This window comes from Pieris brassicae, chromosome 13, assembly GCF_905147105.1.
Source record: "Pieris brassicae chromosome 13, ilPieBrab1.1, whole genome shotgun sequence".
Classification (NCBI taxonomy): domain Eukaryota; kingdom Metazoa; phylum Arthropoda; class Insecta; order Lepidoptera; family Pieridae; genus Pieris; species Pieris brassicae.
This window is the reverse complement of record NC_059677.1, coordinates 5,337,837-5,355,837: the sequence shown is the minus strand read 5'-3', so window position 1 is coordinate 5,355,837 and position 18,001 is coordinate 5,337,837. Positions and strand designations below refer to the sequence as shown.

The following is an 18,001-nucleotide window of genomic DNA, read 5'->3' as shown; positions in this document are numbered from 1 at the left end:
TTATGATTAATTCTGTGTCAAAACGCCATTAAACTCCTTAGATACTTTATTAAGCTAGTTCGAGTTAAAAAAAACTTTTGTACACACATTTGCAAACATAAAATGCATGGCGATTAAAAAGAGTGGCGGAGAGTTTATTTCCCGTTCTTCTATTCCGTTCTACGCCCTTGATTTGAGAACTGGCAGTAAATGTAAAATTTGAAGCATTTAATGTATATTTCTTTTTGACGTACATAAGTGTAGATTGTGTTACCTATATGAATATTTGATTTTGACTATGATAAAGAATGAGAGATCGAACACCTCCGCTAAGTCAAAGAAGAGCGTAACAATGGCTCTTGGTTTCACAGAGCTTTTCATCCCGGAAAAGATGTGCATTCATCTTGAAAATCCATGTTTTTCACATGGCCAGTTATATGTCGTCTGTTCCCGTGTGGTGGAATACCAACAAAACTATTTATATACGTGCCTAAAAAACAACCAAAGAATGTTATATATGATAAAGCATTTTTAGATAATTATACCAATCCGAAATCAGTATTCATAGTTAAGACAGGACAACCTCTGTCGGGTCCACTACATTTTGAATAAATTTACTACCAATTCTCAAATGGCGGAAAGCCGTGAATTTACCGAGTGGGCTATTAATCAATCTCATCAAAGTCAGTTAAGTTCTCTACATTTATAACAGATAACTGCCGTTAAATTTAACGTTTCGTAAGCAATAAAAATTAATAGATACTTTGAGTTACATCGCTTGACTTTTCCATGATAATTTTACGAACTTGGTATTATGCTGTTTTAAAAATGTACTTAGAGCATATATAAGGTTAGCATAAGGTTTTTAATTTAATAAAAATCACTTATCTATAATTGTTTTATAACATTTGTTGAAATTTGGTTATGTATAAATAAATAATGTATTTAAAGCGAACGGGCAGACGCTAATCTTATGTAAATGTCGAGATGGATCGTGTGCATTGCCTTTTGCTCATTTCATAAAGGTCCGAATTGGTTTGTCGTGAGTCCCTTGATGACTGCGCCATGCTTTCTCAGCATTTTCATTCTCAGTAACCCACACGCCGGAGGTTCACCTGATGTTACATGGACACTCAATGTCAGAGGGCTCGTTGACGGCCTTTAAAAATTAGTACGCTCTTTTCTTGAGATGTCGAATTGATTCGGAAATACTTCAGTGGGCAGCTGGTTCCACATATAGGTGGTGCGTGAGAAAAATTGTCTAGAGAAACGCTCAGTTTTGAAACGATGGACGTGGAGGTGATGGTTGGTACTTGGTAAACTGGCCTCGACGTGTGATGAAACTCTGTAGGACCCATAGGACTCTTAGTCTATTGTTTTGTCAGCAGCCCTATAATGAGTGGGCCTAGTCTTTATTAGCGTAATGTGTGCCTTTTGCGATTAAAATAATTACATTAGAGTTGGATACGTCCATGGAAGGCTGGGATGTAAAACTGTATATGAAAAAGTTTTGCAAAACTGAAAAATATTCAATTTTTCGAGCTTTAGTTGCGAGGTTTAACTTGGGAATTTCAAACTGAATGTGCAAAATTGTTTTTGTGTTAAATACAAACTGTAACGCCGAAATTGTTTATTTACGTTTTGAGTAAATTAAAAAAGACACAGCGCTACAAGCTTTTGAAGGTCTGTTCCTCGGATTTCTGTTTCTGTTTCATGATCATCAATCTTATAGACAAGTGATCAGCGTGTACCTGACGCCGTCGACTTTTTGGGTCTAAGACAAGCCGGTTTCCTCACGGTGTTTTTCACCGTTCGAGCGAATGTTAAATGCGCATATAGAAAGTACATTGGTGCACAGCCGAGGATCGAAATTACGAGCTTAGACCACGCTGAAGGCAACACTACAACCAGTTATAATCTGTAATGTTAAAAACTTTATTTGAAATCAAATGAATAAACATACATACCTATTCTAGCCATAAACAATGTAAAAAAATTCTATTGCAAATAATATTTATTACTTTTACAGTGTATCAGTTTAATACATAATACAATTTAAAATATACAAAGTTTATTCGGAGTGGTCTCCATGGCTGCAATACAGTACTTTAAACGTTGAGGCCAGATATCTTCATACCTATATATATACTAGCTGACCCGGCAAACGTCGTTTTGCTATGTATATTATTCCAGGAAACATTTTTTTTAGTTCAATAAAACCTATCTACTATAATAAAAATAGGGGTTGATTGTAGAGGGGTGACAATTTAGCGTTGTATATATTATATATATATTTTTTGTGGGGTTTGACAGCACTTATCACTTAGAGATTTGAAAGATAGATAGTAGCCGATTCTCAGACTTACTGAATATGCTTAAAAAAGTTCATAAGCATCGGTCGAGCAGTTTCGGAGGAGTAACGAACGAGAATTTTGTATATTAGAGATTATATACACCAATTCATGAGACAGTTCTGACCCCATATTAATTGGTACATAGATATGTCGTTAAATTGATCTTATCTTAGAAATTTATGTTAATATATTTCAAAACTAGTAGTGCTCTGTGGTTCCATTCGCCTATGGTTAGACCTATGTTAACCTATGGTATGGTTGTAGATGGATGTCTTCTATAAACTGTAAACCACTTCGCTCATATTGTCAATAGTATCCACAGCATATTGACATTTTGGTGATATTTCCCACACCTTGGGTTACACTACCGTAATGTCGTAGGTAAAATTATCTAAAGTTCTTTTGTTCAATTGTGTCCCAAGTCCTAGTCAATGTGCTGAAACGAAAAGGTCGCGACAATTACGAGGACTGGGCCCATAACCTGGTTAAACACGCTTGTATGTTATAAGACTAACTATTTATTAATACATAGACTATTAGTAAGAGTTACAATTAGTTGTTATCAGATGGCGCTGTTAGTATATTAAAGAATATTAAATTGATAATAATTTTAACAGTGGTATTATCTCAAAGCTATCGGGCAGGCTTACCACGATAATTAACGGCTTGAAGCTTTGAGAGGGAGCGAGAATTTCAAAGCATAGATTGCTTCAGCAGGGTGTAGGGCTAGGTGAATAAAGAGTGAATGAAAGCCAGATATTCGTTTTACGATTAAATTTCTACCCGGCCTCTATTGACATGCATTTATCTACATTTTGACATTTATTTCCCATATAATTATTCTATATTAACAGTTATTAATACGATAGGACTAGACAGTTATACCTACACTTTCAACCTATCAAATATAATTATAATGTATTATGATAATATAAGATACATGTATCACTTATTTCACGTCATTAAATTTATATCCCAGACAAATCGGCAAAGAAGACTGAGAGCGAGAGAAAAAGCCGGCGTAAACAACTCTCGGTACGCTTTTAAAATACCAAATTAAAATCCAATTTAATGTATACACCTAAATACAATTATAATATAACAAGCAGCTCATGTGAACTCAGCCAGTGAACAAACAAATATGATACTTATTTATTAGATGTATCCCGTGAGTGGCGCTGTTGTGGTGTGCCCTCAGTATATCCAAAAGTTGTGACTTCCGCCTCAGATTCTTGCTTGGAACCCGTAGACCTCTCCCCATTATGCACGCACCATAATTCTAAATATATTGATATAGCAAGCTCTCTTCGGTAGCTGCTCATAACGCACCCAGAACAAACAATTAAAAATATGGCGTAAGGAGCTGGAATTGGTGGACATTTTGGCTTTTGACGTCTTAAAGCTAGGATTCTAATAGTGATGCTTCATACATGGAATATTTGAGTTTTTGTCCAGGTTTCGTGGATCTTGTACGAAGTAGCAAATAGTTCATTTGCATGTAAGTGGTCACAAATGAGACATCGCTCTTCAGATCACGTTTCATACTGGATGTGTATAGTTGTCACGTGCATCCTTAATGTGCGTAGTAAACTGTCCAGGCTTCGCAGGACTATTATGTGTATAACTCTAACGATTAAACAATTCAATTCCTGGTCTTTCGTATTGTGTTTTGTTAACATAGCTTTTACACATTGAAAGAAAACACCTTTTTAACCGGATTAAAGCTATTTGTATTATTATAAACTTATAATTATTTGTTTTTAGTCGATATCAACTCCGGGATATATAGATAACACAACTTTCTATACAGCTGTGATACTTTTGACATTCAACACCTTTTGTCTTCAGTCACCGTGACCATGCACGCTGTAAAGCACGCGAAACGTCGGAAAAATTAAATTTAAAATTATGTAAAGAAAAAATTTAAGTTTATAATAATACAAATGGCTTTAATCCGGTTAAAAAAGTGTTTTCTTCCTGGTCTTTGCTTTAGATGTCTGTATCATTTCTCCTGATAAGCAAGTAGGATTTATGTGACCGGAGGCAAATGAGTAGGCGGATCACATACAGTATATCAGTGGCGTCAAAGCCGTTGGTCTTTGCTTTAAATATCTGTTTTTTTTTAATAAGCCTACCTGCTTATTAGTGCTGGAACAAGCCACCGCGGAGCCTGTAGGAAATTCTACCAAGGGGCCCTTAGTTTGCTTTAGGTTCTGACGACTAGGATATTAAATAAAACAAAACCGTTACAAATAAGTTTTTCTGGATTTGATATCGGCAAAGTAACACTTTCAATAAAGCCTTCTTTAATCGTATCGTGCTCTATATTCAACAAAGTGAGATCAATAAAACGTTCTTATATAATGTATGATGTATATCTGGTTATATTCTTAGTGTAATTGTTTGTTTATATATAAGTTTATATCTATTTATATATATTTTACTCGTGTCACAATGTACGTTCCCGTACTCCTGCTGCTTAAACTGCTCGACGGATGCTTATGAATTTTTTGATGCATATTCAGTAAGTCTGAGAATCGGCTACTATCTATCTTTCAAACCCCTAAGTGATAAGGGATGTCCACCTCTAAGATTTATTTTTAAAACAATTTTTTTAAGACACACCATACAAAAATACATACAACCCTAATTTGTCACCCCTCAACGATCAGCCCCTATTATCTTATTAAAGTAGATAGGTTATTTTTACTAAACTAAAAAAAATGTTTCCTGGAAGTAATATACATGGCAAAACGACGAATATATATATATATGACAACGGATTGCGAAATAAATAAATAAATAATTCAATATAAGAGTACATCTGTTGGGAAATGTTTGAGGGGGAAGGAAATTACATTTTGCCGTATTGTAATTTCCTTCAGATGATATTCGTAGTTGGAATGGAGCATTATTTTTTCCTTTGTGTCTAAGTTTCACGTAAGTAGACTGAAGTCTCGGTCTGTCTTAGGTTGCCTTTACATTTTTATATACATTACCACGTCATAATAGAATACAATTGGATAAAAAGGAGGGCAGGCAAACACTGAAAAAAAATTGGAGAAGGCAAGAAGTTCAAAAATAAATAAGACATATAGTTTCTTAGACAAAAGTAATGGAACAAAATATGGAGACAATATAAAAACGTGCACATGAGTATAAAAACATCACGATAATCCAATCCAAGATCAGTCTCATGTCAGTTAGTTAACTACTAAAAAGTGTTAAAGTTGGGGATACGATGTCGATAGGTAATGTTTGTACAGAAGAAATTTAAAGGAAGATAGAGAAGGAGCTAAGCGAATAGGGACTGGAAGTGAATTCTATAGCCTGTATATACCTTAAAGAATTCGCCAAGAAGTTATGAGGTGAGTTTTCTAGGATACAGTTTTCAATGCCAGAGGGCTCCTGAGTTCGTGTTTTTTAATATAAAACGGGGCAAAGGGGCAGGAGGTTCATCTCATGTTAAATGATACCGCAGCCCATGGCCCATGGACACTCAATGCCAAAGGGCTCGTGAGAACACTACTCCATGTGGGGCCGAATTTGCGCTTCATACAGTTGCAAGCGATAGCCTAGAGCGAAGTGTCTTGCCGAGCACACTAAGATTCTTGGATGCTTGCCTATTCGCACGGTTGGATTTAGAGGTCTGGAGGCAACGTCAATGATTTCTGGTAATATTTAAGAACAATAGAATCATCTTTTTACAAAGGTAAAGGTAAAGCAGTCGGAATTTAAAACATTTTTTCTGAAGTCTATATTGTGGGAGTATTTTGTGGAGGTCCCGGCTGTAGTCCCCTTAATCGAGCCCTGTTCGCATGCATTACATATGATAAAGTATACTTAGTAATAAATAGTAAAATTATTAATTGCGAAATCTATGAATTACATTGGCTAACTTAACAGCTTTGTTTCCAATCAATATAAAAACCTGAGAACAAAACAATGTTAGTAATTGATAGTCCTTTTGCAAATGGGTGCAATGGCTACGATAGGTCTAAGGGTATGTTCCGAGTTTTTAATTGCAATGCTTTGTAATTACTTACTAGACAAAACATTTCGACACAGATCAAATCTAAGCGTACGACCAACCAGTCTCCAGAAGATAAACGTTATCTTTGTTTTTATAATCCAAGCGAAATTAGAGAATTATTCAATAAATTCAAAACTCTCGTTAAACGTAAATTAATCAATATTTTTTTTTATAAATTTGACGAATATTTAAATGATCCTATTCCTTGGGATTGATTTGCTCCAGTTTAAAAAATTTGTATGACTCAAAACTTGGCGATTAAAAAGAGTGGCAGAGAGTTTCTTGCCAGTTCTTCTTGCCCGCTCTTGACTTGCGACCTGATATTAAATGTTTTCTGTTGACGGTTCATAAGTGTACTACGTTACCTATATGAATCAAGTTATTTTACGTTTGAGTTTAATATGTACTTTTTTTCTACACAACTGTAGGTTTAGTATATTTTGTAAAGGCCTTTGCCGGCACTTTAACCATTGGTGCGCTCTCTTCTGGAAGGACACTAAGTCAAGTGAGTTAAGTAAACCGGTTCCACATAGTGGTGGTGCGTGACAGAAACTGCCTGAAAACGCTCAGTCCTGAAACGACGGACCTTGTGAAATGTAGAATTTCGTATTCAGTCTCGACGTCCGATGTCTAACGTCGAATAGTTTAAAATCGTTAACAGACAACCATAAGCTTTCCTTTCGTATGGATGTAAAGAAAGAGGCAAAAATTTAAGCTTTTTAAGTTCGATTACCTGAGGGCGTGATGTCTAGACAAAGGGACACGAGAGTACCCGACGAATGGCGATAATGAACGCGGCCCGAGGCGGGACGCCCATTGTCTAGGACCCCGGGTTACTCTTACTTTGACGGGAATATTTCAATCAAGCCATTCAGCACGAAGATTAGACTCATCACAAAAGCTCGGCCACTTTCCAGAGCTTTTGAACTGTTTTTTTTTCATGTTTTAGTTATGTTGTTTAAATTTTCTTTTGGCATCGAAAAGCGGTTGAATTGTTTCGATTATACTCACGCTTCTATGTGTCTATTAATTCACGTGTAAACAAGTATTTTATATTACAACAACAACAAATATTAAACTACTTCTGAATAATAGTTATATTAAGATTATGTAAAAGGTTTTTCGGATAAAGGCATGTTGGTTTCCGAAGGATTTATCTATATGTTATCTTACACACATATACATATTATGAAGGAAAACTCGAGACTAACAAAACCAAAATTATTTGTTAAACAAAATATACGAAACAGAAAACGTAAGTCAATTAAGTACTAATAATATTATTAATATATATATTTTTTATTACTGTCAATTTGACTGTTTACATGGGCCTTAATACCTATATGTCTTATGTATTTTTGCACTTTGTTTTCTCACAGAGGTTACTTGGAAAAGATCGCTCGAAAGCGTTAAAGCTTTTTTATTTAATAATCCTAATTGTACTATATTTCTGTATACACGCAACGAAATGTTAATAAATAAATAATAGATAAAAAAGGAATAATATTTTTTAGGTCTGGGCCTCAGATTTCTGTATCTGTTTCATGATTATTTGTCAATCTAATGGGCAAGGAGGTGATCAGCCTTCTGTTTTTCACACACGACCTTTTTGGTCTAAGGCAAGCCGGTTTCCTCACGATGTTTTCCTTCACCGTTCGAGCGAATGTTAAATGTGCACAGCCGAGGATTAAACCTACGTCCTCATTGTCGTGAATCGCACGCTGAAGCCACTGAAGCCACACCAACACTGCTCGCAAAAGAATACACTTAATATTTTAAAGAAATTATAAAGTACTGTCGCTAAAGAAGTCTGCGAGATAGGAACCCACGACGTTAGGAGTTTTCAGAAAATGCGGGAAGAAAATTAATTAAAAGCTTGTAACAATTATAAATAGATGCTTGATTTTTAAAATTTACTGTTACGGTTATGGGTTGAACTCCCGTCGAAATAGTGGGGTGAATTGTTTTTGGACATACGAGAGGCGCAGTTTGCCCTGAAAGAAGAGAGCGTACTAATTCTTAAAAGGCCGGCGACGCACTCGCCAGCCCTCTGGCATTAAGAGTGTCCATGGGCTGCGGTGTCAATTAACATCAGGTGAGCCTCCTGCCCGTTTGCCCCCTGTTCTATAAAAAACAATACAAGGCGCAAATCTGTAACCTTAATATCTCCGTCAGGTTCAGATTTTTATTAGTCTACCAAAATGACTGAAATACTTTAAAATCTAAATCTCTAAAAAATCTTGCACGGAGTACTCACTGTTTTCATCACAGCATGAAAACAATAAAAAAAATCGGTTGTCTGTAAAGTCGGTTTACTGACGATAGTTGAAGGTCATAAGAAAATGCTGATGCAATGGTTGCTCTTTCAAAAGAACATTTAAATTTTATTTGTTTGATAGATATTTTGTATGGATATAGAGAAGTAGGTAAATGGAAATCACAAATGAATTGATCAAGTTACATTTATTTGTACGCATATATACAAGTATGTCACGTTTTTTTTCATCACTCACTCAAGAAGCAGAGAGACAGGACATGGAGGTTATAGCTATTGGGCGATAGTTGGAGAGATCACAGCGATCGCCTTTTTTAGTGGAACATATCCGAGCGAGTACAGATACCGGAAAAGGCGCGTTAGAACCGGAGCCAACTAGTATGCAGTACAATACAATTCCCCCCGAATACCATCAGGCCAGCTCAACTTATGTTTGACCAAGGAAGATACAGCTTTACGGAGTAGTATCACACCGCAATAATGTCGGTGGTTCCTTCCCTTGATCATGATGGAGTTCGACGCAAAGAGACAGCCTAGAAGATCGGCTTTCTCTTTTGCCATATGGGCCAGTCCTTCCTATGCAGTGGTGGGCTGACAGAAATTCGCTTGGACAGCTTTCGCAAGAGACCAGAAGGCTCGAGTTCCCGAGGGGAGGTGGGCCAGTTTCTCACCAAATCTGGCAATATGCTCTGACTTTGCCTCAGCGATTTCCCGTTTGAAGGACTTAGAGGCTGAATTGTATGCTTTTTTACGTTCGCCGATAGCCGCATCACAGGATGTCGCCGCTTCAGCCCAGGCTTTAAAGCATTCACGCTTACGGCGCAAAGCCAGTTTGCAAGAACGCCTAAACCAAGGCTGGGATGCTACCGATCGGCACCGCAGAGAATGGAATAAAAAGTTCCATGCTCTGCAGGACCACCTCGGTCTTGTTTATAAAAAGAGCATACTTGACTAAGACCAATGGCTGGCAATGAACCTACTAAAATGGGTGTACAAGGGCTACGATGACTGCCGTAGGCTGGGCTTTGCGTAGGTTCTTTTGCTATCCATATGGTATTGACAATATGTAGTCTACATAGATAGCAGGAGATCTGTGAATTTTCTTCTCTTCCCTCCCCTTCTGTATCTCAAAAGGGTTATCATGTCTGTCTTTCTGCATACTCCTTCTGTAATTGATGACTCACACAAGGAAACATTCCACGCCTCGCTATTACCAAGCATTTTCAAAATAACACGACCGAGAATTCTTGGTGAAAGACTTTTTATGAACCTACCCACCCTGGGTTTTATATGTCAATCAATAAAACACATTCTTGAATCACGAAGTAGTTCAGTGTGAGATAAAGTTATATGAAGCACTTGAATCTCTCGGATATCGACGAACCACGCCCTTGACCTGAAGCGACAAGCCTTCCACACGGCTGGGCTAATTAATTTGTTCGTTCTAGTATTTTAGCTTCGAGCTTCATTTACGATGCAAGTTAATTTAAATATATATTGGTATTAAAACCTCTGGAAACGGTTCTGCTCCTTGATTTGAGAACTGGTAGTTCATTATAGTATAAGGCTAACTTGGCTCACCTGATGTTAAGCCTAATGGCTATTGGCAAGGATTTATTACACATCAGCATCGTTGTTGTCCACGGTGGTGTATTATTTGTATTCACGTCTACGATAATAAAAGACTTTTGTTAAACTTTATCTAATCTAACTTTATTTAACAAATTTCTGTAAAGTTGCATATAGTAGATCATTTTTCGAAAAATAAGGTCATAAAGAAGTTTCACTTACGTGTGTTCACTAGTACACACACACACATTTTTTGTTTTAATTGTCATCTATTGAAATTATAGTGAAGGATCAATACATATTTATTATTTTTAATTCAAACTGTTTGAAAACATTTTTTTTAGTTTTTACACATGAATATATTTGTTCGTCTATTCGAGTTTGTTGTTTGCCAATAAGAGTCACGTACAAATGAACCAATCAGTGAGGTTAGAGTTGGCAAGCTCATGTAAATAAAAACACAAAACTATCTAAAAAAAAGTACTTGTTTATACGTTTATAAGCTGCGGCGTCCCGAAATACCAACGGGATATTTCTGTCCATCGACAGGTTTGTTCACACCTTACGCACGCGTAACATTTAACAGACGGTATAAATTTTCATAGATTACAACTATTTAAAAAAATCATGTAACAGTTCTAATATCGGAGCAAGGAGAGAACTGGCAATCATCTCTCCGTGACTCGATTAAATCGCAGGTTTAAACTCTCTCTCTCTTCAGACGGTAGGACTTGTCTGAGGGTCGTGGTCAGCAAGGAAACACCTGGATTGGACAATCTGTTTCCACCGGTTTGTTTCCAGCATCTCTCATATAATTATATAATTTTGGAGACCGTTAGTCTTCCACTTGATCGGTCCATCTGGTTAAATTAGTTCTTTTTAAATAAAACATTTATTAATTAGGTAATGTACTTATGAACGTCGGTGGATGCCTGGAAGAGATCGCTCGAAAGCGATAAGGCCGCCAGTTGCCCTCCTTTTGATTTAATTATGTTCATTTTATATATTGTAATGTAACGAAGTGTTGATAAATAAATAAATAAAGGAATTGAAGCTGCTAAATTTACTGCCCGTACTCAAATCAAGGGCGAGAAAAGAAGAACTGGCAGTGACTCTTTTAAATCGCCAAGGGTTTTACTGTATGTTTGTAAGCACCTTCAGCCATTACAACAAGATCCTGATGACATGTTAAAGCATTTAATTAAATAAATAGATAAAAAAACGAGAATTTCTCCTCTACCACCAAGAGGGAAACTCTTTCCTTCAAGAAAAGAGCGTACCAATTCTTAAAAGACATACACTTGCGAGCCTTCTGGTAATGTATTTATTTACACTTCCTTACAATAATATACAAAATCATACATATAAAAAAACAAGTTACATAAGTAGTTAGGCAACGGGCGGCCTTATCGCTAACAAGCGATTTGTTCCAGGCAGCCCTAATATGGGTCAATAAAAAAAGGAACACCTACAGAGGGTAAAGTACAAGGGGTACATAATTCATTAACAAAAATAACTCAATATAACATGTAACTATAAATAGAATTGAATAAAGTAAAATCTAAAGATAAAATATAAATAATGATATGTATAAACAAAAATGTAAAAGCTAATCCAATGGTTAATTGAGTAAGAATGAATATTTATAAGTAGCTTATTATGAGGCAGAAGAAAAATGATCAAAAAGATTTTATAAAATATATTTTAAGACTGATGTCGTCTGATAACAATTGGTAAGGAATTCCTTAGCAGGACGCAAGTCAAAAGAGAGTGAACAATGTGAGTCCATGGGCATTAAATATCAGATGAGACTCCGCCCGTTTGCCCCATATAAACCAAAAAAGTTACATTACTGTGGGCCAAACATTGTAAGACAAAAAGAAATTTGCTAACTTGGCCAAATGATATTAAAACTTTATTCGTGATATATGACACAATTGATCTCACGCTAGTGGGGATACTGGGGAGCCCCTGTGGGCAACTATACCCTGGTACATGGTTCATTCAAATAGTCTCAGTGTTACAACTAAGCCCTTGAGTATATGCGAATGTGCGAATGAATTTAAGAGTGGGGCACATTGCTCGCGAGTGCGTTGTCGGTCTTTAAGATCTATAATTAGCCTGTATGGTAATTTGCAAACGGTGATAGCTAACAATATGAAAGAGAAAAAAATTCGCTATTGGAAGTAATAGGGTTATATATATTACATAGTTTAACAACTTTTTTTAAATTGAAACAATTTCCATTAAAAAGATTTCTCGTTGTTAAATTTTTTATCGGCTATGTACGTAGCAGTAAGCAGTGTTAGTCTTGTGGCTTCAGCGTGCGACTCTCATCTCTGAGGTCGTAGGTTCGATCACCGACTGTGTACCAAGGGACTTTCACGGTACGCAACGGTTAAGGAAAATATTGTAAGGAAACCGACTTGCTTTAGACCCAAAAAGTCGACGAAAAGGAGAGCTGCTTGCTGATCGCCTTGACTTATAGTCAATTGACAAATAATCATGAAACAGATGCAGAAACTTAAGGCCCAGATCTAAAAAGGTTTTAGTGCCACTGAGTAAATCAGTTTCAGCTACGTACTTTCGTTTAATAATTTTAAATTCAAAGTGCATTTTCGTGTTTGCCACAGACCATTTAAAAGCGTATTTGATTGGCATATGTATTTTGCGACAAATGAAGCGAGAAAAAAATATAATTTTACTCGAATTTTTGGCTCGCGTTCAGAGCTTCCAGTGTCACAAGTGCCTATTTATAAATCTTAAAAAGAAAGAGCTGTTTCAAAAGATTACTACAACTAGCTTGAGTATTTCCGAACCAATTCGACTTGGAGTCCTTCAAGCGTACCAATTCTTAAAAGGCTAGCGAGTGTACATGGGCTCACTTAACATCATATGAATATAGGACAAATACTTATTGTTGTAATTATGTTATAAATAAAACATTAAAAAAAATCAACGGCGCTACAACCTTATATATATACCATATTAATGTTTTGCAATATCTATGGCTTCACAGATTAGCAAATATTATCTGTAACCAAAAACAATAGAATCCTGACATAGAGAACTTTGACATGTCGTCTTCATTATGCGAATGAACTTTGTAGTCATGGATTATCTGGATAATATTATTAGGTCTGAAGCCATTTCCAATTCTATTGTAATAAGGCTTCTATCATAGCTAGTAGAAATTCATATGTACAACGCGCTACAACCTTATAGGCCTGGGCCTCAGATTTCTGTATATGTTTAATTATCATCTAAAAGTTTAGGCGAATCACTTCATTTGTACCTCCTGTAACCCCCCCCCCCCCCCACCCCACAGTTCTAAATGGTCCAGATCTTATAGCAATAAACTTGTACTCACTCCGTAGGCTGTCCACCTTTAGCCAATTGCTGGCATTAAGTGCAGCAGTTCCTCCTCAACTCTGTCGATCCAGGGGTAGCAAGATTGAACTACTCGAAGAATTTTTTAATAGCCAAGTTACAATCAATCCAACCAAAATTTGTTTATATCATAATAATCTGTTCTTATCAGGTCTAGAGTTGGGTTGGGTTACAGGGGTTGTAGTGCTGATGATATACAGAAACATTTTAAACAATTAAACTTATGAAAGGATATAATTGAATTTCAGTCAGAAGTTTATTGTGTATTTAGACAAGGGTCGTAAAGTGACATGACAAGTTGTTAATACTGTCTCAAGGCCATCCACATAATAAGCACATTATGTAAAAGCTATATTTGTGCTTTATATATCTCATAAGCCTACAACTAACATGAAGTATTTACAACAAAGATATATAAAAGCTAACATAATAAAAGCTTCAAATATTAACGAAATGAAAAAATCTATAACAATTTTTAAATACATGCAACTAAGTTAACCTAACTCAGGTGTTGTGTGATGGTGATGTAGGTGAATTGATTGTTGATTATTATTTATTTATTATATACATAATTTGAATTAGAAAAGAAGTTGTTGCGGTGGAAACACAAAATTTGACACAGCTTTTTCTGTCCCCCAGGACGTCGAACAGATGTAAATACATAACTAACATATATACTAAGGCCAGTGACATATACACAATAAAATGTATATAGATAGATATCCTTAATACTCCTTTTGAAATTCCGCAATAGTCGTTGTTATATGTTCGGGCTGCGCGATACAAAACTGAGCTTGCATAGTTGGTGATGTTATGAGGAACGCGATAACGATTACGAGTCTTGGAGTCAGGAACATGGAAGGGCAGTTTTCTAGAAGTGAGCTGCAATTAATTTCATTTCAGATTATGTCATGTAGTACCAAAAAATCGTATTGTTTTTCAAGTATCAATTTTAAAATATTTTACTTCTAGGTACAGGTACCGGCAAACTTCCTGAGCATTAAACAAGGGAGTGGGGGAAAGTTTACGTCGTACATAGCGTGGGACACAAACGTCAACTGATTTACTAATCACGCGATCGACCCGTCCCTTGCACAGGCAAGGACATTTGTTCAAGATGTTTGCCGGTATCTGTATTCGATAATTATTTAGATATTATATATAAAACTTATTTAATGAGAACGCGAAGAGTACAGCGAGGGACCAACAGGGACCAAACTTTTTAAATTTGTTTTAATTTGCCTATTTATTATTATTATCTAGGTTAGGAGTATTGTAAATACTGTATGTTTGTGTGTTGGTTGTTACTATTTATTATTAATAATTGAAAATTCTCTCCCGAGGTCGAGGGTTCGATTTACAGCTGGACACCACTTAAAAATGTTGTTTCTATGTGCGTGACAGTCGTTCGTACGGTAAAGGAAGATATTGAGGATAAATAAATCAATGACGCTACAACCTTTTTAGGTCTGGGCCTCAAATTTCTGTATCTGTTTCATGATCATTTGTAAATTGAATAGGCAAGTAGGTGATCAGCCTTCTGTGCCTGACAGACGCCGTCAACTGTTTGGGTCTAAGGCAAGTCGGTTTCCTCACGATATTTTCCTTTACCGTTCGAGCTAATCTTAAGTGCGCACATGGAAAGAAAATCTATTGGTGCACAGCCGGGGATCGAACCTACGACCTCCTCTTGTAAACCGTTACGATGCGGGGCGGGGATTGAATTACGCGTTATTGTTAATATTATCTTCCACTTACCAGTACTTTCAAGTGGGGGGTGTGTGTCAAGAATCTCAAAAAATTGCGTGACGTAATACTTGAACGCTCCCTAAATCTTAAACTCCCAAGAGCTAAAAATTGTTTGCGTAACGTTTTATTCAACCCGGAAGCAAATGTCATTTGTCTCTGTCAGCTGTCAATCTGACACTTGGACACGGAAGATTTCACACGACAATTATGTCTCTCAATCGCCGTTTTTGGTTCGGTGTTGTAAATGTGTCCCTAATGTCCCTTTTAAATTGTTTAAGGATATGTATATATCCACAGCTAACATAAATTATATATAACATACTACAATTATACTAAACAAAAAAATCTATAGTTCGTAATTCTTTTTTGAGAAAAGTGATACTCTTTAATAAAATCCCAGAGGCTCTTTTATTTTATCAGCCTTTTAATAAATTTAAGAAATGTATTAAAGAAAAGCCGTTTAAAAAGGCCAACTATAAAGTTAAGGATTATCTAGTTGATAATCTTACTATTTGTTTATAACTTTACTTTATAAAATAACTTTTTACTTTTCATGTAACCAGTATCACTTTAGTTTATTTTTTGTTCCTGTTTAGTTTCTTCTTTATAACTATATGTAATATGTATTTTTGCACTTCTTGCCTACCATATGTAATTTAATACATTTGTTTTACTTTACTGTGAGTAAAGAAAAACAGAGCGACAAAGCCGCCAGTTGTCCTCCTTTTCATTTAATTAAATACAATTTTTATATTGTAATGTAACGAAGTGTTAATGTTAATAAATAAAAGGGCCTGGGACTAGTGCTAATTAAGTGAGGGCCAGCGGTGAATACCAAAAAAACCCAAAATGTATTTATATAACTTTAATTAAATTACTACTTATAATTAAGACTTAACTAAATAAGAAAATTGAATCGTCCCGTATAATAGATGATGAATATGAGATGGACGATCAATTATAGACTTATTCCTAATTAAGGATGACCGGTCCGATGTGAGGTATCCCATCAAGAGCTTCCGAGATCTGTTGTCCATTTCCTTTTATAACGGTGTTCTGTCAGAGAGGTACTGGTATTGGTTATGCGGGGCAAAGGGTTGGTTACGAAACGTTTTACTATTGGATACAGAAACGTTACGGCGCGTTTCATGGGGGGGAGGGGGTCAAGAATCTCCAAAAATTGCGTGACCTAATACTGCATCACAAAGATTTGAAAATGTTTTTGTTACATTCTAATCGATCGTCTATATAATTAGACGTTTTTTTGTAATTAAAACTGGCTTTTAGGTTGTTCCTACCAATTTTCTCGCCATAAAACCCTCCAACCAAGGGAAAATAAATCTCGTATTGGTCCAACTGTGTTTGACTATTACTTTGAGCAATTTTGCGATTCATTTTTAATTATATAGATTAATAAACGAGCTTTTAAAAGGCAAACATGACACTTTTATCTATAGTACATTTAAAGCACAATTCGACTTTCCATTCGTTAAGTGACTGACAAAAAAACCTGTTGACATTTGCGGTCTATCGATCACCGTTTGAGCTGGACAGGCAATTTCCTTGCTCCGATAACAAATTTTAATGAATGTTACATGTAAATCGTTTAAATCTATATGGAGTATCGAAATGGCTTTGAACTTATAAAAAATTTAGAGGCATTTATACAATAGGGGGTAACGAACCTGGCTCACCCGAGGTTTATTTATAAAATGTCACAAAATTATTCTATCTATCTATCATCATCAATGTCTATACAGCCTATTTATTTATTTAGTAAACAAAACAGATACATCTCTATACAGTGTGAAAGAAGACTAAAACATAAAATTAACACATTTATCCATAAAAAGTATCACTGATATAAAATAAGATACAGAACAAAATAATACAAAACGTGACAGCAGAACGTTATCTAAGTAGACAATACAACACAAAGTTTGTAAATCAGGAGAACCCCAAACATGCTAGTATAGTAAAGAAGAAAGAAACAAGGCTTAGGACAATTATAGTTGTTTTAAGCTACTCTTAAATGAAGCAGTGGAGTGCGAAGAAAGGTCGGTATTAGTAGCAGAATCCAAAGTGGAACACCTGTGAAGAGGCTCGCGGTAGCCGTTGGTTCTGGGAGTCGGAAGGTTAAAGGTTCTGTGCGAACGTAGAGATCTGGCAGGAACATTGAATAGGCCATCTTGAGGCCCATTGACAACTCCATCCCACCAACGCAGCCACGGTCTACTGTGTTTTCTCTGGCCACCGGGTTCTGAAGTCAGTACGGACCTTGGGGTTCTGTCGTCCGCCATTTGGTGCACATGTACCACGTCAAGGAAGGTATAAATTGAAAGAAAACACTTTACCGGATTGAAGCTATGTATTATTATAAACTTATAATTATTTTACATAATTTTAAATTACGGCAATACTAAGGACGTATAAAGTTTTTCATTGAAGCGAATACACGAAACAGCGTCGTCGCAAATACAACCAATAATTATTCTATATATGTATAGATAGTTAACTTATGAATACTATAGAACTACACAATATTTATTTATTTATTCATTTGGGAAACAAACAGATACATCTCTAAAAGTAGAAGTCAGAAAAGAAATATAAACATAAGAATTAAAGCATTGGATATATCCACAAAAAGTT

General features: G+C 35.9%; 1 protein-coding gene across 1 annotated transcript in view; it reads left to right on the top strand.

Annotated features, from left to right (window-relative positions):
- The window catches only part of LOC123717686 (heparan-sulfate 6-O-sulfotransferase 2), a 94,975-nt gene that overhangs the window by 51,369 nt on the left and 25,605 nt on the right, over positions 1-18,001 (top strand). The gene's annotated exons all lie outside the window — the stretch shown is intronic.